The following is a 26124-nucleotide window of genomic DNA, read 5'->3' as shown; positions in this document are numbered from 1 at the left end:
TTTATTAATTTTTATTTTTTGAGCTTGTTGAACTTTGATGGACTTGGGCAAGCCTAGGATATTCACCAAAAAATTCCAAATTTCACACAGATTTTTTTAAAGGATAATGAACCATATTTTTGCTATTACCGATCAAAATTCTAAAAAATCGGATTTTCGGCCCACGCTAATGTACATACATACATAGATGTGCATATATGCACATCTGTACTGCCACTGTCACAACGGCACTCCGTTGGCAAGCGCTAAGTTCAGTCAGTAATGCGTTGTTTGTTAGCTCCACAGCACGTATGTATGTGAGTAATCAGCGCGGCAGTTAGGTGGGTGGTCGCTGGGTAGTCCACCGCTAACGCACTGTGCTTGTGGCATATGCGCATTCTATTATATGTATTCTACGCTGGAAACTATGCCAACGTTTTCTATCGCGTTGGTTACTTCAGGGGCCATGCTGTTTGTCGTTTCAATGCTGCTGCTGCTGCTGCGGCTTCCATTTTCACTGCCACTACTAACTTTGCCCCTCGACCAGACAATGCGACACTGGCAAAAAGTTATATTTTTCTAAATTTCATTAAGTGTAACGAAGCGCTTTTATGTATATTCGCGAACACCAAGGGAGCTGCGTGCATAGCGATTGGAATTATGCGCTAAACATAGTCACAGCGACTCCTTCACGCTTTTCTACAAACACACACACAGAAGCATGAGTGTTTGGATACGCTACTAGATGTTAGTAGAAAAGCATGAACAGAAGCAGCGAATTGCAGACACTCTCTTTTACAGCCCCAATCCAACTCCTTCCCCCGACACTTTTTTTCGTCGTTCGCTTGGTGCACTCGTTTTATGTGCGTTGTGGAAATTTCTCGCCAACTGACTTTTTGAGGTCAATGAATTGCTGCAAGGCCACTAAGCAGCTAGTAAAAGATAAAGAAAAAAGGTTCAAACAATAAAAAGGAACAATGACAATTGCGGTGGCGGGTGCCTTTGCTCGTTGAATCTGCAACCGCAACGGCTGCGACAGGCGGAGTGCTTATTGTAAGCAATGCGTATGGCGAGTGAAACTGTTTTATACGAGTATTGGAGTAAAAATATGCTAGTTTTTAAACATATGTAAAGATGTACGTATTCAAGCCGGAAAAAAATGTATCCGCAGTTTCGTCACGGGAGTTTTAGTTTAAGAAAATCATGGCAATGGCTTCAATATTTTTGTAGTTTGCAAGAGGTGCGTACTAACGTAGTACCTGGGTTCGATCACTGGTCCGGGCAAGTTTTTTCTAACAGCGGTCACCCCCGGCAGGCAATGGCAAACCTTCGTGTGTACTTTTGTCATGAAAAAGCTTCTCATAAAATTCATTTTCTATGTAGGGTATGACCCGGAATAACATATACATAGCATATTTGTTGAGTAGAGTTGCCATCTTTTTCAAAAATTAAAATCAATTCATTAATAAATTAAAAACAATATTGCAACAAGGCAACAAGGTAAAACGAAATGTCTTCAAAAACGTTTTAATTTTAAAAGTTTTAAAGAGGGTTGCCACTTTCTCAAAAAAAAAAACCAACTATTTTTTATACATATACACATCCTTTGATATAAAATACGCAAGATTTAAGAGAGCTTTACTTCCAATATTTTTCAAGAGGGTTGCCACCTATTCTAAAAGTCGAAATCTACTGAGTTGAACTTTAATATGTATGTATGCTTTCGTTTGACAAAAATTAAGATGGTTGCCACCTGTTTTAGAAATTTCGAATCCATATAATTTACGAGGTAAATAAAAATAAGCTTTGTTTATAAAATATTTTCGAAAGGAGTGACCGCCAGTCAAAAGTTCAAAAAAGCTTTTGCCTCAAAAAAATTTTTTTTTTAATTTTAATATTTAGTTAATTGGTTAAATGAAATAATAACAAGGCACCGTCCATATTTGCACACAATTGTTTCATAAGCATCTTTGAGTGGAGTTTCTATATTTCCAAATTTTATATAAATACACTTTTTCGTATTTAAGTAAGTATATCAACACTTATGCCCTATTGGCCCTATTTCAACACAGATGACAAAAACTTATCGCATAAGCATAAAAAATCTTGACTATAAGAGCTCTAATGATGACAATTTTCTATGTTATTGTTGTGAAAAGAGCTCGAATTTTTGAGCTAAAAATTTATTAATTAGCATCTATTTTGGCAATAGTGAAATAAGAAAAACGCTAACCTTTCCAGCGGATTTTCCGAATCATTTGTACGAATGGCCTGAATGCCTGAAAAGCTAAAAATATTCTTTAAAAGTTTAATCAGTGGTTACTGAGATTGATTTATTTTTTTATCACGCACTCCTATTTATTGAATATACTCCTTATATTGAAGGTAGAATTTAACATTTCCCAGAGTAAGTTGGTAGTTTTGTAGAAGTACCCAAAGTAACACTTCAAATTTGTTATCACAATGACTTGTTAATAAAAATTAAAATGACAGTTTTCAAATAAGAAAAAAAGATAAGGAAAAACAACACATTAAATTTGTTATTGTAATTAATTTAAAGGTGAATAAAACTAATTCGCACGGTTCCTAAGATTTGCGCATATACATTTCCATTACCAAAATCCATTAATTCAAATTGAATTATATTTTTTAAACAGCCAGCTTAGAAATACAGCTTTTTTAAAAATATTTATATGTATTTTCATTCCTTCACAAATTGTTCTTTTCTTTGGTACCCATATTATTATTCTACATTGGACTGAATTTTTAAAATAATTTTTGGGATTAATCATTTCTCTGAAATTACATAGTCCTTTTAGAAAAAATAGAAACTTTTCCAAAACTTTACGGAGCTCTTGTTCCCATTTCGTTCTCTAAAAAATGTTCCCGAAATTATTGTTCACATTTGTTTCCCTCTAGAAACGTTCCACAGGGTTTTGATCTTATATAATTCCCATTGCGAACATTCTAGACTGTTTTGTTCTAATTTTGGTGTTGGTTTTGAAGCGTTCTTGGGAACAAAGCTACGATCATACCTTTGATTATATTGATTGCTTGGTGTGTTTTGAAATATTTTGTTTTTGTGGCAGTTCAAAAAAATCATTAAAGTCATTCACTTATTAAAAAATTTCACTTTTTATAACAGGAGGCAAAAATTTCGCCGCCTTTTTGTGGTTAAAATTTCTATCTTTCTATATTCTAAAATAATCCGCCAGCTTATAGGACTTACCAAGCTCAAGCGCTGAGTAAAAATGCACCTAATCAGCGTTGCTCATGCGTACAAGCCACCTTCGAACTCAATACTGGCACTGAAGCTATTCAATATCGCAGAAGCTGCATATATGTATTAAATATTAAGTCTTCAGAATTAAGCCGCTTGAGCCTCCTGCCAACTGTCGATAGCAATACAAAAGATATTTAACCTTGAGAAGATATTCTTTCCTTAAATCAGCATATTTCAAAACACTAAATGGCAAACGAGTGGTAAGAGCCGCGAGTTGGAAAATCTCTCCATCACATTTTGTTGCTTACCCCGCCATATTTTCGAGCCGCTAAATACAGCTATTTTGCAGCATCTAAACCGCTGCATGCGGATAATGTTAGAAAATTATTCGCACGTAAAAGCAATAACCACAGAAATAAGAACTCAGAAATAAGAAGAAAAGAGGATCAACGAAGGAAAGAATTCCAACGATTTACGCCTTCNTGCATTGTATTGTACCAATCGCATATTAACCCTGCCATGCACGTGTTGGTATATGTATTTGTTTTTGTAAGTTCCACATCCACCTGTCGGTGATTTGCTTGACGTGGCGTGACATAAAATGAGTGCAATACAAAACCAAAAACAACAAAAATAACGCATACACATGTAGATAAGTATGTATGTGGAATTGCATGCGCTGACTTTGCTATCGGCATGCCACCTGGGCGTATACTTGACTTTTTTTCATTTGATATTTCGACATACATACATTCATACGTTGCATGTAAATAGGCGCACGTTGGGCACGGCACTTAACAATTTCCACTTACACGCTCGCATATCAAAACATATTTTCATTACATTGTTCTTGAGGCCACATCTTCATTCAGTTCGCATTTTTTTTTTGTTCGTCTTCTTTTGTTTCTTCAACACACTTCACCTCTGCCGTCGCTCGCGTATGTATGAATGTCCGTAGGCTACCTGCGTACGCCATCCTCACGTATGTACGTTCGTTTCTGCTCACTTCGGCAATACACATGCACACATGCTTCTCGTACGTTTCGTTTATTTCTGTTGTTGTTTACTTCGTTGTTCAGCGTTGCATTGCATTTGAATTTTTCGCCCAGTGCACATTGTTGACCTATATTTGGGCATCAATGAATCCGGCATACAAGAGGCCACAGCCGTAGAGACCGCTTCCATTGCCATCAACGCCACTATGTATCGTCGCAGCCGCTGACTCTGCTCGTCTCTCTCGCTTCCATTCCTTCTGCGAGGTTCGTTGCCGTCATGATTGAGTTGGTTGGCGTGTGCCGTTTGAAAGGAGCTTTTGTTGGTTGAAGAGAGCAATTGGCTTTCCAGTGGCTCTCTTGTGGTTTGGGTTAGTTTTCTCTTTAACTGAAAGTAAAGTTGTGATAAGTAATTAAAGGCCGTGTTAACTTAATATGGATACTTAAGTAGTGTTTGATAAGATTTTAATTAAAAAATACTAATTGATCCGTATTCCGTTACAAAAAAAGCCCTACTTTATACTTGAAAGTATAGATATTCATTTCTGTTCACATGACAGTGCTCAAAAGCTGATAAACACGTTTTGCAAACATTTTACGCTTACAACAATGCGCGAATATTTATGAATGATTGCGGCACTTACATATTTAGGTCTGTCAGGCATCGAAAGAAGCAGCATTGAAAGCAACGCATAATGTCGCGACTCCATATAGGCTGCGGCCAAAAAATGATAGTTGTGCTGCAATTTCACTGAAATGTGGGGAAAGAAGAAATTTTGAATATGGGAGTAATTAAAAACCGCGCTGCACTCAAGTGGAAGAAAAATACTAAATAAACTGCAATTTTTATGAAATTTTATGAGAAAGTTTATGTTGATAAATATAAACCGATCTTCCACGACCCCCAATACGTGAAAATGTGCGAAATCAAGGTAAAAATACTTTTTATTGGTTTTTGGAGAAATTGTATATCCAAATTTTTTGGACATAACAATGTACATAATACTTAACTATGTTAAAAGTGGCCTTCTTTGAGATTCCCAGCATAAAGTAGACTGGCCGGAAGCAAAGGTTATTTTATTCAAATTGAGCATATGTGTATAACATAAGGTGTCACCAAAAAATTGAAATAAATCTGAAGAGCGCATTAGCGCACATTCTCATTGGCCTTAATTTAAAGCTAATATTACTAGTGTTCGCCCAGCGTTTGGAATTTAACCACTAATACTAGGGCAAGTGAGTTGAGCTGTGTGAGATGAATTGAAGTGAAGTGAGTTCAGGTGAGGTGAATTTATATTAGTTAAGGCGTATTGTATTGCTGTGATAGGGTTGAGGTGTAGTAGCTAGTAGTCAGTGAAGTGAGGTGAGTTAAGGGTAGTTGAGGTGAACTGAGAGGAGTTGATGTGAGGCTAGTTTGGGTGAGATGAGGGGAATTGGTGCAATTTAAAGTGAGCTGTGGTGAGTTGCGGTGAAATGAGTTGAATAACTTAATATACGGTGAGTTGAGTTGAGGTGAGATACGCTGAGTTGAGGTGAAATAAGATTCGCTCGGGTGAGTTGAGTTAAAGGGGGTTGTGTTTAGGGGAGTTAAGGTGAACTGAGAGGAGTTGATGTGAGGCTAGTTTCAGTAAGATGATGGCAGTTGGAGTAATTTGAAGTGAGCTGTGGTGAGTTGCGGTGAAATGAGTTGAATAACTTAACATAACATTATGTAACTAACTAACATAACATGACTTGTAACATAAGATAAGATAACATAACATTAGATAACATAACATATCTCATTCTTAAATTTTTTCTTCTATCTCTTTCTTTATCTATACCACTTTCTCTATCTCTATCTTTTTCTCTATCGTTTTTTTTATATTCGTATACGTATTTATCCCCACATTTGTCATTTAATTAGGTATTAGCTTTATGTAAAGTAACTGCTTTAAATAGTTTTTTTTTATTTTCAGTGATATAATTTATTTCATTTTTTTTTGTTTAGTTACATTTGAAACTATAACGTTAAACCGAAGTTCAAACGGGCGGTGGTAGCTGCGGACAAAAGCTAATTTCCCTAATATTTTTCCAACGGCATCCTTATTTTGTGTACACTACTGTAGACCAACGTCATCAATGCGCGTCGAATCATTTTGAGACATATTCTATACCCCAATGTAATACTCCCACGCATCCGTTTATGCTCCTAACTTTTGCGCTCTTCGATTGAGAAATCACATATATGTATCAAACAAAAATAAATAAAAAATAACAATAACAAAAACACTAGCAGCCCAAATCAGCTGTGACTAACAACAACATGCTGCACAAAAAAAAAGCGCTCATACAAAAAAAAAATATATAAAAAACGGATTTGTAGTAGCGGCAAAGTGGAAAAGCGGCAAAGCTTTCGACGGCCCACGCGTGTATTTGTGAGCAAAGTAACTAACTAAATGAGTGAGTGTTACTGGAAATTGGAGGTAGCAGCTCTTCTCCGTCTACTGACTGGAGAGTGCCAGTAAAATTCAAAGAAGCCTTTTGGTTAAGAGGTCAGCAAGAGCAGAGGGTGATGCGTGTCAGTGGAATATTTAACTTTATGGATACACTCGCAATCGCGCGAATGGAGCACACAAACACGCACACACACACACACTTACGGCGTACAATGTGATGGCATGTCGGTTTTTCTCGCCGTTCAAGAAGGAAGCAGAATTTTTCATTGCAGCCACAACGCACAGACATAAGTATGCATATAGTATGCCATACAATGACCAGACTGTGGCCACCGAACGACGCTCAATCATTCAAGTTCGAGTCACAGGGCGAAGTGGACGTGTCGACGGATGTGGTACTTTTCATTCAAACGTTCAAACGGTGCTATAACTAAAAATACATATGTGTAGAAATTTTGAAAGGCAGACAAATTAGAGTATGCTGACAGAGAGTGCGGATTTTGAATGAAAATTTAAGAAAATTAGCTGAAATTGTATATGGTTTAAGTGAAGAAATCGTTGAGTTTCCTATTTTCGGTGAACAATTTAGCAAACGAATTATGTGATGCTATCTACATACATACATACATACATACATATATTTTGAGCAAGGAAGCCTTTTAGCTATCAAAGTGTGCGAGTGAGTGTGGTTGTATGTGTGCATTGAAATGAAAACCAAAGCGAAGCTTTCTATGAAAGTGAAAGTGAAATTTACTTTAGCATTCAAAATTGTTAAACAAAAAAAAAATATTTATATATACATTTGCACATTGGGAAATATAGAATGAGCTGTAGTATTTTAAGCAACTGCAGCAAGAATATGTGTATATAAATAATCCGCCACGGCAAGGGCAAAACCTTTGAAGAAAATGCAGGAAATTTTTTTTTTTTTACTCACGGCTACCTTAAAGATTTATTGCTTTCTTTTTGTAAAATATTTTTTATTTTATCTTACTATTCTGTATCTCATTTATGCCAACTGTCATTGAACTGGAAAATTTTATATGTAGCTGCTCTTGCTCTCTTTCATTGTTGCAATAGCTTTGACAGCAGCAGCAGCAACAACAACTAGTGAGACTGTTGAAGCAGCGTTGACGCTACAGAAGTAAATAAAATAAAGAAACAAAAACAACAATTCATCAAAAACGTGAGCATTGCAAAAACAAGCAAAGCAATAAAAATCAGTCTTACTGAGGCATTACATTCTGTTTACTAATGAAATCTTCCAGCTGCGAATTGCAAATTCATCAAAGAAAATTATCAAGTAGCAAGAAAATAAATAAATTTTCAATTTGGTCCAAATAAAAACAAAAAAAAATAAAAATATTCAACAATTTTTATGCAGCTTGAGGCCGTTTTTAATGAAAAATTTATTGTGGAAAAGCAACAATAATTAAAAAAAAAAAAACAATACGGTTTTCATTAAAAACGGCCTCAAGCTCAATAAAATTTTTTTAAATATAATTGTTATAAGGCCATAAAATAACAAAAACAAAAAATAAAAATTTTGAAATTGAAAAAATATTCCGTCAAAATTTCCATGACTTTTCTTTATCTATAATTTTTGTAGTTCAATTCCATATAAAATCATGCAGTATCAAATAAACCAAAAGCAAAATTAACAACTGTTTCGAAACTGCCAAAATATTCGTTCAAAAATTTTATTAAACTTTCACATTCTTTATTCATAATTTTTGCAGTTCTATTCCATATGAAATTATTAAAAAATCACTTTAGTGCAGCATAAAGTTAAAATATTTAATTAGGTGAAATATAGCTGTAATTAGTGCATAGCCGATTTGTTGCACGCTTAAGTGCATTTGTAGCTTCCATTATACATACATATTTATATATAAATACATACATACACATACAAATTAACGTACGTGTGAAGCATTTATGTGAGTGTGAATATAGCAAAATATCAAGATAATAAGATAATAAGGATAAGGAGAATAAACACCACGCATACATACATATGTACATAAATACCATACATATATATCTGGTGTATCTAAAAATAGCTTAAACGTAAATAAATAACTTAATTGGAGCAGTAAATGCATGGATGTCGGTTGCAGGTGAGTTCACTCTTAATATTCTACATAGTCATGCACCAAATTTATACTTATTGAATAAAATACTTGCTAGTACGAGTATAGTTATACCAGTATATAGGTCAACTACCCTTAATTAGAATTTTTGTGGTATTTTACTACATACATACTCAGTTAACTCATAAGAGCGAAAAAAATCAAATTTTTTTTTTGTTCAATCAATAAATAGTCAACTGAGCTAATACTGCGTTAGCATGCTAATGCACAATTTCTAGTCCCTAAGCTTTATCTTAAACTGGCAAATAACCGGTGCACAGTGCGTAATTTGGGCGATATATTGGAAGGTCGTTAGAAAATTATTTTTTTCGCGTTGTGTACTTCTAATTGGCTGTATAAATATGGTTTCGAAGGATGTACGTGATTTCATGTAAATAACATTTGATATGGACATTTCCATGGAAAGGTCTTTATAATCAAAAATTAAAAGTAATATATGTCTCTATGTTAGTTATGACCCAATCTGGTTTATTTTTCAATATATATTGGTTGCATATGCAAGAATATTTGTGGTAAAAAATTACCAGTGAGATGACGCCGTGATGGAAATATTTAAATTATTATTCTTATTTCTCCACCTTAACCCACGTCTATACCTGCTATGTGCAATCGCATACGAATTGTCAGTCTACTCCCTTACGATATCTTATCGCAGAGAAATTCTTGGACGTGGGCGTTTTTTTATATACCATTTCAGTGTGAATAAATTTAAAGTTTTATAAATGACGAAATGCGAAAATTTTCTTTTTTTCTTTTTTGCTTGGTTGTGCCTTAACAGCCTTTCTCCGAATTACACCACTTCTTTCTTACTCGGAACCGAAAAATATGAAAAAGTTTCGGGGACAGTTACACAGTTATAAGTTTTGTCGCAAAAACGCTGTCTCATAACGGTTATTAGATGATACATATTTTCTATTTCTGTTATGCTGGAGAAATATTTTTTCCATTGCCGATAAGAGTTATTAGCCAACGCTTATTTTTTATGTTGCTTAATAACAGTTATTTTACAACGTTTATTTTTTACTTTACCTGTAAACGTTTTAAGATAAGCATATTGAAGAAGATCGAGATGAAGAATAAGGTAAAGATGATTGAAATAAAAGAGATAGAGTGAAAAAACTTTTATCGGACAACGTGAAAAATAAACGTTGGGCACTAACTGTTATCAGACAACTTAAAAAATAAACATTGGGTTATAACTGTCGGTGAAGCAAAAAATATTTCTCATCTAATTGTTGTTATGAAACTATGTTTTCGTAAAATTTCAGAACTCGGTCAATGTTTTTGCGATTTTTTTACCATAATTGGACTTTTATTCGACTTTCTCTTCAATTGTGCAATTCTGTGGGAATTCTTACAACTGGCCCTAGGTATAAGATGACGATTAAAGATTTCTGAATAGATACAGGCCTCAGACAATTTATAGGCGTTTATGAAATAAATCGAAATCCCACTTATTATTTAAATTTAAAGGAGCGCAATTGACATGTAAAAGTGGCGTTCAAAATTTAAAATAATGTTTTTAATTAAGTTTACAATGTGTAAAATGAAAGTACGCCCAAGACTGCAATCTTGTTAGGAAAAGAGACGGTAGGACCACTGATTGATAAAGGTGGGAAAACTGGCGATTATTATTCGTCAAAACGGACATTTTTGTATGACCCCTGCGATTGGCGACCGATTTTCTCTTATATCAGACATCCATATGCACATACAGTCAGCGTCAAATATATGAATACCCTGAAGTTGCGACGATTTTTTTTTATATATATTTTCCAAATAATTTTTTTATACCTCTTCATTAAAATAGAGCTCATTCAACAGCAAAAACTAGCAAAATTAATTTTTTCCATTTCATATAGGACTCGGGAAAATTCAAGAATTACAAAAAAACTTTGATCAAAATTTTCAACTCGATTTCTTAGAATAATTTTGCGGTTGCAGTTTTGTAGTCCACTAAATTTGAGTACAATAAGGAGCAAGTTTCAGGTCTGTAAAAGTTATCGTTAATTTTTGAGAATTTTTTTTGTACTAAAATATAATGCATACCCAAAATTTTATAAAATTTTGTTTGGTATCTACTGAAATTTCCTGAAAGTTCTATACGAAATTTTAAAAATTGTTTCAGCTGTTTTTGTTGTTGAATGAACCACATTGAATAGCATCAGCATGAACAACATTATTCTTCTTGTTCTCGAAATTAGAGGCTCTGGTGTAGTAGGAAACTCGGAAGTAAAGTCCACTTTGGATGAACTAAATTTTAAGAGTCTCTCATCATATCCGTTCTGATGTACGGCGATCACTAGCAGATCATTTAATGAAACGGCTTTTTGAATTACGGATTTGTGACGGCGAATACTGGATACGATGAAAAGATAAACACTTTAAGCTCTAGAATGACTTGAAAAAAAATACAGCGGATTACGAACCAGCGGATACGCTGGCTAGACCTTGACGTTCGTATGGATGCGAAATTTTTATTTCAAGAATTGGTTTATAGATCGTGAATCCTGCTTTCAAGATCATTGAAATTATTAAAGCTTTTTTTTTTATATATATATATAAGTAATGCAAGCAAATGCTTTTCGGTTGGAAGGAATGTAGGAATATGCCCAAATATATAAATTATGGTGGTAACATATATGTATGTATGTACATATAAATTACATTCATGCATACGTGTAGTTAAATTATATTCCAAGCGTACACTTTTCAGTATAATGGTGTATCTGCATGTTATTTTATTATAATTATTATTTTTATTCATAAAAAAACTGTATTTTTAGAGGTATTTTCAAACCGATCCAGCTCACGTAAGTCTTTATATTTTTCCGAAATATTTTGGTAGAAGTCTCAAAATATACTAGGTTTGGTAATGCCGCCGGAAAACCGCAACTTTTTTTGGTGATGCAGACTAATGTACAGTAGTCGAAAAAATTATAGCCACACCAAAATTTCACATGTTTTACAATATTATTTTTGTTGTTGAAGTAGTACAAAAGTACCTCCCTTTTTGTAAAAAACAGCGCAGTTTTTACAATTGCGGGCGAATATTAATTGTAACTGCTATATACCGCCATATTTATGTATATACAAATTCACATGCATATTTACTTACATACATACCTATGTATACGCAAATGAGCTGCGTTTCTGCGTGCAATGTCCTTTACTACACCACAAGTGCATTTCAATTAAGACTGAAGGACACTGGGAGTAAGTAAGTGAGAGTGAAAATGTTGTTAGCTAAACATGTATGTAAGTGTTTGTAGCTGCTGCTGGTTACCACTACATTTCTACTTTCAGCTACTATGTACAATAACGCAGAACCAAAAGTGTGTATAATGTAGCCCTCCATTGTACTGTTTCTTGNAGACTGAAGGACACTGGGAGTAAGTAAGTGAGAGTGAAAATGTTGTTAGCCAAACATGTATGTAAGTGTTTGTAGCTGTTCCTCCTTACTACTACATTTGTACTTTCAGCTACTATGTACAATAACGCAGAACCAAAAGTATTTATAATGTAGACCTCCATTGTAGTTTTCTTCTTCATTGCAATCAGGAAGACAGAGCAGAAAAGAGAAAGTGGAAAAATGTGGACTTGATGTTTTAATGCTTTCATACCTCGGGGTGTTTATATGTATGTATGTCTACATAAAAAAAAAGCATATTACAAGCACTGCGCAATGTTGTCAATGTCAGTATTCAGAATTAATAAGATTAGCTTACGCGTAATCTTTTTTTTTATTTTTTAATATATCATTGCTTTAATGCACCAAGAAGGCAACAAAGCCTACAAGCATTGCGCACAACAAAGATTAATAAAGTTGTTAGTAACAAATCTAGCGCTTAAGTNTTCATTGCAATCAGGAAGACAGAGCAGAAAAGAGAAAGTGGAAAAATGTGGACTTGATGTTTTAATGCTTTCATACCTCGGGGTGTTTATATGTATGTATGTCTACATAAAAAAGCGCATATTAAAAGCACTGCGCAATGTTGTCAATGTCAGTATTCAGAATTAATAAGATTAGCTTACGCGTAATCTTTATNTTCATTGCAATCAGGAAGACAGAGCAGAAAAGAGAAAGTGGAAAAATGTGGACTTGATGTTTTAATGCTTTCATACCTCGGGGTGTTTATATGTATGTATGTCTACATAAAAAAGCGCATATTAAAAGCACTGCGCAATGTTGTCAATGTCAGTATTCAGAATTAATAAGATTAGCTTACGCGTAATCTTTATTTTTATTTTTTAATATATCATTGCTTTAATGCACCAAGAAGGCAACAAAGCCTACAAGCATTGCGCACAACAAAGATTAATAAAGTTGTTAGTAACAAATCTAGCGCTTAAGTGTGACTTTGACGCCATTAAAATAGTTAATTATTCGTGCCTAAGCATCTACTTTAAATATTGTAAAAGTTAAGAAATACTACTGCCTGGGTTATTTGAAAACAATTTTTTTTTTCAAAGTAAGTTAGTCGAAGCCGATTACACTGAAGGGACGCTAAAACAGCACAAAAAACGCCGTGGCATGTAAACATAATTTTGGGATGTAGGTCCTCTTCAAAATATTTTCATTTTGATTTCGCATTGCGTATGAAAAAAATTCAAACTTTAACACAGAAAATGTTACCCTTACGTACGGTGACCATCCGTCCTGTATTATACGGGACAGTGATTCGAATCGAGAAATACATACAGTGACTAAAATACAAATAGGACTCGAAATTTTAGTAAGTTTTGGCTATTTTTCCTTAGTTTGTTTAATTTTTATTATTTATTTTGTGAAAGTAAGGCACGTTTCCTAACAAAAACCATATAATACTGAATTTCCAACTTAATGCAAAAAAATATAAAAATGAATTCTGCAATATTTCACCAAAATTTCAAACCTTTTAATTAGAATCTTTAGAAAAAATTTAGTTTGCAGCTTTGTAACTTATTAAAATTTAGTATAGAATAGTGCGAGTGGAAAGTGCTGCTTATTTGCTTCTTTTTCAACAAAATGGTCAATCGTACTCACTTTGTATGGAAAAAATGCGTAACACCGTCAACAAAAAAAAAATTCCCAAAATTTAATGGTAAGCCTTAGCGACTTAAAATTGCACTTCATTATACTAAAATTTAACGAATTTTTTTTAACAAATTTTACGGGGCAAAAATCTCGAAAAAGTTATCCTACAAATTTGTGATGTTACTAAAAGGATACTATTTCAAGGCTAATACATCTAGGATCAGTGAAGAAGGCTTTAAGATCTGTAAGCTGTTATGGAAAAAATTTGCAAAATTATTTTTTGTTCCGCATTCGGCTCTCATAAATATGGTCACCATACCATGTACAAATATTAACGAGTTCGGCTATGTACGACAGGGCGTATGAGTAACATTATTTCTTGCTCCATAAAAAAGACCTTACGCACGTCTTCATTTGACCATTCAAAACGTGTTTATTAATCCATCGATTTTCATCATTAGTAGCTTGATGTTTGGCAAAATAAGAGGCTTTAATACGAATGAAACAAATTAAAAAATATTTGTTATTTGTTTAATTTTTTCCTTATTAAAGCTTGAATTTTTTTTTCATAAAAATTAAAATATCTTGGAAAAATAACCAGATCTGGAAAAACTATATACAGATCCATAAACTACGACCTAATATTAACTTTACGGATTTTGGCATTTTTTTGTTTTGGCATTTCAAAGCTTCCCTACATTCCCTACAGTGTTAATTATAAGTTAAAAACAAATTATGTTACACTAGCTGACCTGCCGAACTGCGTCTCGCCCAAAAATAAATTTTTTATTACAATACTTTCACCATAAAATAAGAAAACCACATGAGCTGGAGGAATCGTAATACACGGAAGTTCGATATATTCAATGGTGCGGCATGTCGAAGTAATTGTACATCCTCGGTACTTCTTCTCCCTTTACGATGCAGAGCTCGTTCCTTTTGAGGTCATCATGCATGAATTCGGGAGGCATGCACTGAAAGCTGTTCACCAATCTACGCGCGTTGCTGAAGGTTTTGATCGGCTGAAAGTACAATGTCGAAGCATTCAAACTAACTTCGAAATAATGGAACTATAATAATCCCAAAAGAAATGTATGCGCCAAATATTCTCGACTTGCATTTTAATTAAACAAATTTCTATCACACATATTTCCAATCTGGCAACTGCAAATAAATTTTTCCAAATTTCGTATTAGGCAATTTTTTTTCAAGTTTCCTTGGGCAGATACAAATACAACAAAAAAGACAGCTCACATAGAACGATCCATTCTAGATCTACTCCCGGTATTAGGTAGGCAACTTTGTTTTATATACAGTGACTCAAACAAATTTTTTTAAATAAATATTTAAATTTTAATTGCATGAATATTTCTCGCATATACCTGAGCTTCTCCCCCTCAAAATGAGATACCATTCATTGAATTTGATAAAATGTTAAAGGAGATATCGTTTGGTAACTGAAAAATACCCTTTTGAAATAAGTATGTTGATATATAGATATTTAAACTCCAAATTGTGTATGACTTATATTTACTTACTAACTTTACTAATGCTATACCTGCATATGAATCCTGCTGTCATCTCCTATCTCTGGAAAGTTTGCAATCCAAATATTCTCTTCTCTCATGCAGCTTTGTAGTAAGTCTGCAAAATGGACTGCCTTGCTCTACTAGGGTGCGAAATCAATCTCCAACAAGTCCGCTTGTTTAACACCGCCATGCCAAGAACTTTGTCTGGATTAAATGTGTTCAACTTGGACACGTATCGGTCTCCTGGACCAGTCCTTGGTCTACTGTGTAATTCTTGTTTTCGAGAGTCAGTAAGAAATTAATGTTTCATTTGACTTAAATAAATAAACAACCAAATTAAATAGGAAGGATACGAAGAAGTCGCGGCTGCAGTATTTGCGTCAATTGATAATGCGAAGCTTACTGCTCAAAAGTTAAGCTGCACCATATCTTACGCGCTGGTGAGCACATAAGCTTGCAACTGCCTATGCTAATTGTTGCTATTTTTTTACCAAGCAACACCACTCCTCCCACCGTCCTCAGCACTCTTGCAACTCTTTTTTTCTCCCATTTGCCCAGCAGCCTCTCAACTCAAATTGCGTAACCAAATATCTGCTGTGCGTGTATATTTTTTTAGGACAAGGCCACTCAACTGACAACAAATGATAAATTTTAAGGACGAAATTTCGTAAAATCTGGCGCGTAAGCAATGCAAAGCGACATCTTTGCTATTCGAGGATGCTGCGCTGATGAATGTGCATACATTTAAATATGAGCGTGGGTATACGACTGTATGTATGTATGTATATGCAAGCATGTGGGTTTGAGTTTCTAAATTTTGCTGTCATTTGCGTGCGTAATTAGGAGCATTTTGTGCGAGTGGACAGCAGTCAAATGCAGTAACTCAGATTTGTTTATATGTATGTATGTTAATTGGTAGTGTATAAACGCATTCATACATAACTCTGGAATGACATTTCGCAGCGCATGCATACATACATACATATATTGTTGCTTGGTATTTTGCTATGTTCGTAGTCGCAGCCGCCTCCGCGATTGTCTTGAAACCACCACTTTGTGGAAATATGGCTGAGCAGAGCATTTAAGTTAGAAGACGTTTGTTGAATGGAAGTTGCTGTCAAATGTTGGTTAATTGGTGTTAGTTGTTGCATAACTCAGCAATGCTCAGTGACCCGAATCGTATATATGTATGTGGGTACATGCATATTGCGGTGGTCCTTAAAATATCAAAATCTTAATTTTTTATATATTTTTGTTGTAGGTAAAAACTAAAGAAAATTTCAAAATTTTAAAACAATTTTTAGTGGTTGAAAAAGGGTTTGAAAAATTTAAATCTGACAACTTCTCAAGTTATTGAAAACTATTGATATAAATTTATAGTCATTGCCAAATGGATTCATCTTGCAATGTTGAGATCCAAAGGCTGTCATTTTTTTCGGAATCTGTGCAGGCTTTTTTTATTTAATTTTTCTAAGTTCTATAACAATAGTTTACAAAGGATTATCTTAAAAACACAACAAGAAACTCATGTCTAGGGCACAGTTAGTATGGACATTAGAGTGCCCATCCACATTTTTTTTTTAAATTTCTAGTCCCCACCCCCTAATTTCCTTCCTTTATACGATAAAATAAACGAAAAAACATTACTCTGTTCCAGCTTGTGTGTGTGACAAAACGTTTTATTTGAAGCGTGTTCAAGCAAAATATGCCCAAGAATAACTGTTTTTTACCCTTAACAAATCAACAATTTTTAGAATTTTTGTCTGTCTGTATGTATGTTTGTAAAAACTAATGCATGGAATTGAATGCAGTTTTCACCGTTGCATTACTAGAGGTCTAACTTAGAATATAGAAGGAAAAAAATTTAGAGAGTTGCCACCCGTTAAAAATTTTAATTCAATTTCATTGATAAGATAAATTAAATATTGCAATATTGGTATTAAACTGAAGAGGTTTAGGAAAGTTTACAACCGAAAATATTTTTTGATAAGGGTTGCCACCTGTTTGAAAAATTGTATTAAATTAAATTGATAAAGTTTAAGAAAATCACATTACTTAAGAAAAATGCACATAAATTAAGGACAAAAACTCGAACCAGACAGAACGAAAAATTACTCTGGAGATGACACAACGCCGAAACCGGTTTGTCTGCAAACAAAGCTTGAAAAGGGATGACGGAAATTCGTTCCAAATTAAATCAAGTTTAAGAAAGTTTATAGTCGAAAATATATTTGTAGCGGGTTGCCACCTATTTGAAAAATTTAATACAGTTTAAAGTGATAATATAAGGTAAATACTGAATTAATACACCTTTGCAGAAAGTTCACGATATGTAGAATCGAGTTAGATTATACATTAACTTACCAGGACTAAATACCTTCGAAAATATATTATGTTACTAACACCCTTATTCATAAAAAAATAAAGTATATACCATAAATCGAAAATTTGTTTGAAAAACTCACTTCATAAAGCTCTTCTGATCTAACGCCCCTACAGTATTATTGATGGAAGTTATGGCATTCAAGGAGCGACAATAATTGAGAAATTTTAAACTTTTAAACATCCACAATGAGAGAAAATCATACGATCTCGTTTTGTTTTATTTTTTTTAATTAAAGAAGCACTGTTTATTAAACATACCATAAAGTTATAATTATTTCTGAGTGTTCCTAAATACATTTAGCCCCAGGATGTCCTGCAGTTTTATTTATTTATTATTTTTTAATGCGAAGCAAACATCTAAACCATGAAAATATAAATTTAATAGAAACCATTAATTTTTAAGCAGATTTTTTTTAACAAGTTCCATACTACGAGTAAAAAATAGTATGCTTTTTATTTTTAAATATGCTCAGTAAAGTGGTCCAATTTTTGTATGGGGGAAAAAGTTTTCATCCTAGAAAACGGGGCACCCACCCCCTTAGTTTTTTTTCATATACATTTTTTTAATATCTATACCAACTTTTAGTTTCCTACTGCAACTAATACAGGGTGCTCAATGACCTTAAAATGCGCTACTGAATCGGTATGAAACTGGCAAAAATATTGGTATAATTTAAATTTGTAATGTTCTTAGGTCACTTAACCAATTGTTTGATTAATATGTAATACTTCTAGAGTAAAATGTGAGCATCATGAGTATTCTCTAAATCGGGCATGCCCAACGCCGGCAGAACTCCATAAGCAAGTGCCCTGCGCTGGGCACGGCTGCTCTAAATTATTACTTAGAAACGTAAGGTTTGCTGGTACTCTTTCGGCAAGTGGAAAAATTTTGGAAGATGCCACAAACCCTATCTTGGAAAAATATTTTTTTGCATCACTCTAATGCTCAGACTAACAATAAATATTTCTTTTAAGATTAGAATTACATAAAATATGCTAAAATTTCTACAGAGCAAGTTCAAATTTTAGATCGATTTTAAGCGACCTAGTCGATAAATTTGTAAATAATCAGGATTGGGTATATGAGCATACGTAAGAAAGTATATTCGCTAAAATTTTAAAATCTAAACTTATGGTATATTAAAAAGTTTTTGTTTGTATATTTTTCTGCATATATTAAAACCCCACGCTGCCATGCCACGTACATGTAACGCATGAGTACATATGTATGTATGTATACGCACTACGTGGATTTTTAGGAGCTTTTACGTTTTGCGTCATAAATGAAAAAGACATCGTAAAATTGTATAAGTGCTGGATTTTTTCTACAAATGGCAAAGGCCACTAATGGAAAATATGTGCATACGCGCAAATGCGTATGTATGGATATATATTACAAAAAAAAACTGTCTACGAAGCAAACAGGATTCAAAAGCTGAATAGACGCACCAAAGTTTTTGTGAATGAAAAAATAATAGGTCATAAGTTCAAGTTCAATAAAGTAAAAAAAATATATGTTTATATATTTTAAAATTCAACAAAATGGCATAAAAATAGTAAAATACAAGTATACATATTTAAATAAGATAATGTGTAAAACTTTAGCAGAGACTTAAATGCCTCTTTCATAGCTGCATACCAACCAAATCTGAATTATTTATATGGATATGGTGACCGCCATAGTCGAGTGGTTAGAGGTGCGATCTTCCACTCGGTAGGACCAAGGTTCGATCCGCGGGCAGAGCAGTTCTGCTCTGAAAGCTTCAATTTAATATCGACAGTGCAAAAATACGTTTCAAAGGTAGCAATTCAAGGTCTGATTGTTCTAAGAGATTTAGGTATGCGACGTGTAAAAAATGTAGTCCGGGCAAAAAAATATTAATAGAAAAAGCACTGACATGGAATTCTCCACTAATCTCCAGTCGTTTCGATTAAGTATTGGGTGTCATTCAGATGGTGGTGGTATCACAAAGGACAATCTAATAACTGTCTAAGTGAACTAACCTAACCTACATATATTCCCAGATATTTCTGACGATAGGGCCGCAAATTACCTAGAAACTACGATTTTTGCCCATACCTCGAAAATCATTTTTTGTTGGAAAAAGAAAAAATTCATATTCCAGTTCAGTAGCCGCAAATTATTCAAAAAAGCTAAATTTAAATGATCAGATTACGCAATGTCATATAATTGTAATTTTTTAGTAAATTTTTTAGGTAAAGAAAAAACCAGTTGTAACTCCCTTCTGTCGATAATTCTGTCACACTATATTAATCAAACGAATTCCTTAATATTCAACTACAATTGCAAAAAAATACTTGTTGAATACGCTCATTTTTTAAACTTTTAAATTTAACTTTTTCAGGAAAAAATTATAAAAAAAAAAAATATACTTGATTGCATTTCTTATTTATCTCCTGTATTAACAACCCGTCACTTCGTTTTAAGAATACACTGCAGAAAACAAAATACTTACTTAAAAACGCTACGTTCTTTCTAGAGGGCGAAAATTAATTTATGCGCAGCGTTAAAATACTCTGCTCTGGCCAACGAGCAACGTTCGCAGTGTAGGTTAGATAGAAAGTAGAGACTAAGACTTGGAAATGTTCTGCGGAATGTTCTCTCTGCCGAACGTACATAGCTACTTTTTTAAAGTAGTCTGTAGTAGTAAATATGTTTATGCAACTTTTTTATGCATATGATTATTTTGTGCTGATGTTGGATAGTTATTTATACTGTTATTTTCACATGTACATATGTATTTATTTCATTTATCTACACTTATATTGGCGCACATACATACTTATAAATGGGCTAGCTTTCCGTAAGTAGATATAAAGTACGTAAAAAGCGTATGAATGTATTACACCCCTCAAGAAAACAAAACGCTTCCAAGAATATTTTCCATATATGTTGAACTGCATATGTGCATACTTTTACGTAAATATGTACATATGTACGTAAGCACACGTGTAGGCAAGAAGACCACCTTCTACATATTGCGCGGAGGCGAGTAAAGTCAGCGCGTGTGACTTGGAATAATGCTAATCGCCATTGCCTGACGATATGCTAATTCATATGTCAACAAATTGACATAAATTCAAACTAACTAGCAGAAAATTTACTTTGATAGGAAATGTTAGTTTACAACTACAATGAATATTATAATACATATATACACAGTTTTATGTATTGTAGACCTAATAACGGAAGAGTATTCATAAAATTGCCTCGCCTTTCAATTTGTAATATTAGTTTGTATGGCCGTGGCAAATTTGTATGTATACTAAAAGATAATTAGAGGCAAACGGACAAAATTGCACAAAATTGTACGTGTATCTGAAATAGAGCACATGAAACATCCTGTATAACACCTGTATTAGACCATGTAAAAAAAACATTCCGAAATGCGACCGCAATCTGGCTCAGATTTTCGTATTTGGTATAAGTAGTAATGATCCTCCATATATCTCCCCTCTCTACGATATTTCTAAGCGGTCGCGCGTCGAGTGTTCATTTTTCCCATAGGACTAAGTTGTAACAAAATGAGTTATTCGCTTTTGAGGTCAAAATAATTATCTAGGATCGAGCAAAAAGTCGAAAACTATAAGAACACATTACTTGCATATCATTTAATTGTTATAAAGTCTCAGATTCAATAAATTCCAATTTTTTTTTTTCGTGATTTGGCCCAAACAGGGAAAGCGATTAAACGACCGACGACGATATCGCAGCAAAAAAATTATAGTCGATTCGATTCGCTTGAAATCTTTTCCACGGGGGTTTTCGGGATTGGTAATTAACAACCTGAAGTCAGATTAGAGAAATTCAAAATTCCGTACACATTAAGTCGAATCGGAGATCAGATTTAAAAAATTCAAATGGCGGATGCATATTGAATCTACCATTCATCATGAAAAATTATCTTTATTACTCCCTTTCTTGGGACTTCTTTAATCTGATTTTGGAGGGGATAATATTCAACAATTTTGATTGAGCTTGAGGCCGTTTTTAATGAAAAATTTATTGTGGAAAAGCAACAATAATTTGAAAAAATGGTAGAAGTGATAGCTATTTCGGAAATGACCACATTTCCTCATCAGACTTCAGTAGGCTTCGAACCGACGATCCCACTGACTCAGCCAGTTGCTTACGCACTGTGCGTTTGGAGGGAATATTAAAAGTGGTAGAACTGAACTACTCAGAAACAATGTACTAGAAGAGCGTGCAATTGCTGGCGTAAGTATACCGCCGCCATCAGCATCATCGGTAACAAAAACCGCGAAGTCTGTTCTGTCTTTTTCCAAGTTGGATAAGGAAGCAAATCGAATGGGTCTTAAACGAGGACAAGACAAATTATCTCCTACCATCAAACCGAGCAGGCTATTTTACTATTTTTGTTTTTTTTGGATTTTAGTTAGGTAACCTGATTCAGGATACCAGAATAATGTCTTTTTGAGGAAAATCCATAGAGGTATATCATAAGATTTCTTTTATTTTATTATGTAGTTTTTTCTCTTTGTATATTTACTGTCAATAAGTTCTTTAATTATAACTTTCAACCTTTTACCAAAAGTACCAGATTACTCTCACAATTGTAATAAAAGTGTAGAATTCTGTTAAAGTGTGAAACTTTATTAAAAAAAACAACATAAAGATTTTATATTTATTGCTTTTTTATTTATTGCTAATTTAAATTTAAGGTATTTCCGAATTTTCCTGATTCTTTAGGTTGTACATAGTTTTACATTACATATTCACTTTCTGCTTGTTTATTTTCTTCTTGCCTTATCACCCTTCTTTAATACCAAGGCTTTCGTGTTTTGGCATAATTGTCTTCGTTAGTAATTAGCATATTAATTACATGTGTTTAGAATGAAAAATTGCTGCGCATGTGTAATAGGTCGGCTATCCCTTTGCTTATATTACAATAATTAATCGTTTAGAATAACGATTTGTCAAAGTAAATTCATATACTTAGGCATAAACTTACAACAAAGCTTGTCCAACTCAAACTAAAAATGAACACAGCAGTATATAAGAAACCCCCATTAGGAAGGTGGAGAATTGGAACACATTCCAACTGGACAGCCTTTACGCTAAAAAATATCAAATCTTTAAAGAACTGATTTGAATCCATTGGAAGCTCGTTGAACGCGGACTAATCGATATTTTAGTAGACCTATTAAGAGAAAACAAAATTAGGTCAGAACAAGCGGAAATATTAAAGTAAAAGGATGAAAAGGTTGAAACGGAAAATAAAAAGGAATGCTTTAATTACGAAAAGCAGGCAATGGAAACATTACAGCATTAGCAAAAACACGGAAGAATACAAACACAAAGCAACCGTTGGAACTAATTTAAAAAAAAACTATTTGTATAATATTTAGAAAATTTTCTTTCTAAAAATATCAGTAGACAAAAAAAGATGCTATAACGAAACCGGCAAAGATAATGAAGCCAAACTAAGTGAAAATATCATAAAGTCGAAATTGGTGTTTCCTTAGACGGAACTGGTCATTGGATGACCAAAATTTATTCAAAAATCATGATGATTTTGTAGCAGGAAAGTTTTACTACCAAAAAATGTTACCACTTCTTGTCACCGCGATTCTAGGGCAGCGTTACCGCTTTGGTAATTTTTAATCAAAATTGTTAATTTTTTTCTTTATTTATAAAGTTTGGTAATTTGGTAATTTATTTTTCAATTTGGTACCTTTTTCCTTGGTAAGCTTTTCCTCAAGCGTTGAATTTTTGATATATTTTCTTGTCACTTGTTTACATACAGTGGTCGAAAAAATTATAACCGTACCATAATTTGATAATTTTAACATGTTATTTTTTTCGTAATTTTATTTTGGTTATTTCTTTAACAGAACTCAAAAAAATTCAAATTTCAAACTTTGTTCAATATTTAAAAAATTCAACAAACTTTCGTAAAAATTTTAGGTTAATGGGGCGCTTATTGCCTAAAAAGCTTGGTATCTTCGGATATACATATGTACAGACATGTCGATCCCTAACTGCCAAAATAACGCAAGCGACATTTTTTTTTTGATGCAGAAAGGCATCGATATGTATGTTTGTACAGTTCTGCATATAAAATAAGTTTGGTAATTTTTTGTTGAATTTGGTAACTTTTTCCGGTGATTTTGGTAAAAAATAAAAAAAAATTGTGGAAACACTGTTCTAGGTACGTTGGTAATGCTGTCCAAATATTCAGCAATTCAGCTATGACGATTTATGGAAATTGTGGTATTGCATATTTCACGAGGCAATATCTTGTTACTATTTTATGAGATAGTAGCAAAATTTACCGGTTAATTTTCAGAAAGGTGAAAAAACTATATTTAATACGTGCGTCGAGTGTTTAATCTTCGGCTTCGCTTGAACACAGACTAATTTACTTGTTTATTTTTACTTTGTTTATTTGTAAATTTACACAATAAAAGCTTTCTATGTATGTATTGTGAATTCTGTTGCTTTCGTTCATTTTGTTTGCTTTACTTCCCCACTATAATAAGAGTAATAACACTTTAGAGGTGAACCTCCATAGTTGCATAGTAAATAGTATATACACAATTAAATAAATCACATCGAAATTGTCACATGCATTGAAAGCATTGATTACAATTTATTGCACAGCTCACGCATAGCTGAGCAAACCTTGCGAAACAATCTTGAATATGCAAATCAAATACGAACTAAATCGTCTTTACGTCGCCGAAGATTCTCATGCATTGGTCTATTTACAGTTTGAACTTAGAGAAAGGGTCGGGCTATATGTAATAACACAAACAAATGTTCGTGAGCGCTAAGTGTTTCCAATTGCGAAAATTCATAGGTACACAAATCTGAGTAAAAAAGTGTGCGATATGTTTTATGTTTCTTCACATGAGTAAGCACTAATAATCACCGTTATAATCCGTTAGCAAATAAGTAAATAATTTGATTTTCTATGCTTTAACAACTATTTACTATTAAAATTACAATAGCCACTACGGCCATGTAAATATTCGTATGTGGTTTAGTACATACATATGTAGTGTTAGTAATTGCTACAAAATTACATGATACTTAAATCGATTATTTAAATTGATGCCGACACTATATCGTGGGATTATATTCAATACAACCTACCTGGAATTTTCGCAACTGTCATCGATGATATTACTGCTGACCAATCGTATCGGTGATGACAATTAAGTCCCAGATATATTCTAACGTCAGATGGGATGCACAGAATATAGGCCTTCGATATGATATTTTTACACGCTTTTATTATGTTTCACCTGTGTGCAATGAAATCTTGCAAACAATTTTTAAAAGTTTGTCTTAAAAATTTCTTTATTAAATTAGGTACTTGTCAGCCTTATAGCATTAATTAGGTTTGAGTTAAAGAAACTTTTTAGTTCAATTTCAGAGAAATATGTAAATATTCCATTTTCATCCCTCTCTATATGAGATCAACCTCAAGTACCTCTTCCAGTCCAATGCGAAAAAGGGTTCCAATATTGAGTCACTTTGCTCAAGGTCCTGTCGAACGAGAATCATTGGTGTCTAATTTTAAGCTTTATTTAGAGCTATAGTTTGGCCTCTTTTCAAGAAGGACAGAAACAGAATCAAGCCAAGCCCGATCTTTACATATGATTTTCCTTGTGGTTAGTCCATACCAGGGTTGTTGCGAATATTCGCATTCGCATTCGAAACCGCGGAGCTTCCGCTTTAATTTTAACATTCGCAAACCTTGGGTGAGGTATATGAATTTTTTTGGAATTAAATTATAAAAAAAAATATATATGAATAGAGGTGGTAACTATTATCAGGGAGGGACTTTTATTTCGGAATAAAAAAAAAAATTTGGCCAAGTTTAACTCGTAAAAAAATAACTGCAGTAATGTGCAAGTGCACAGAAGACATGATTAAAAATTAATTAGAAAAACTAAAATCAAAAAACGCTGATGACGTCAAAAGGTTCTCCAAATTCAGAAAAAAAAACTAAAAGAATGAGAATGAAGAATTCTTTAGAAATAACGGTGTTTACATAAACAACGATATTGCCATGATGCTAGATTGTGAAGATGAAAGTCAGGAGGATACATTCGACATTTCCAGCCCGATTCAATTTTCAAAAAGGAATTATTGCACCGAAATAAAAAAAATTTATACATACATATATAACTAAATGTTCTCTCAACTGATGCAGCTTCAAACGAAAAGAGTTTACAATTTTGTCAAGTTTTTCAAGTCAAGTTTGTAACAAAGTTGTGATACATTAAAATAATTAATCTTTGATTTGCAAGTAAGGAAAATTATCTACTTTGGTGGTCCAGAGACAAACCAGATTTACATCATCAGGCAACGATGGACGCTCGCTCTCACTCCCTTAAACATTACGGTGTTAAGC

At 33.4% G+C, this 26124-nt stretch overlaps 1 protein-coding gene across 7 annotated transcripts in view; it reads left to right on the top strand.

The window, feature by feature from the left end:
* Positions 1 to 6976: 6976 nt before the first annotated feature.
* The window catches only part of Slob (Slowpoke binding protein), a 125736-nt gene continuing 106588 nt past the window's right edge, over positions 6977 to 26124 (top strand). The window contains exons 1-3 of one of the 7 annotated variants that reach the window (XM_017608871.1): positions 6977 to 7053; positions 7713 to 7818; positions 8438 to 8752. The gene's annotated coding sequence lies outside the window, so the exon portion shown is untranslated. Of the gene's footprint in view, positions 7370 to 7712; positions 7819 to 8408; positions 8753 to 26124 lie in introns of all 7 variants that reach the window. The other 6 variants (XM_017608844.1, XM_017608879.1, XM_017608851.1 and 3 more) reach the window with 6 other exon arrangements.

Source organism: Rhagoletis zephyria, unplaced genomic scaffold, assembly GCF_001687245.7.
Source record: "Rhagoletis zephyria isolate East Lansing unplaced genomic scaffold, Rhagoletis_zephyria_1.1 Rzeph_scaffold_00178, whole genome shotgun sequence".
In the NCBI taxonomy this organism is placed as follows: domain Eukaryota; kingdom Metazoa; phylum Arthropoda; class Insecta; order Diptera; family Tephritidae; genus Rhagoletis; species Rhagoletis zephyria.
This window is presented reverse-complemented; position numbering and strand designations above follow the sequence as displayed.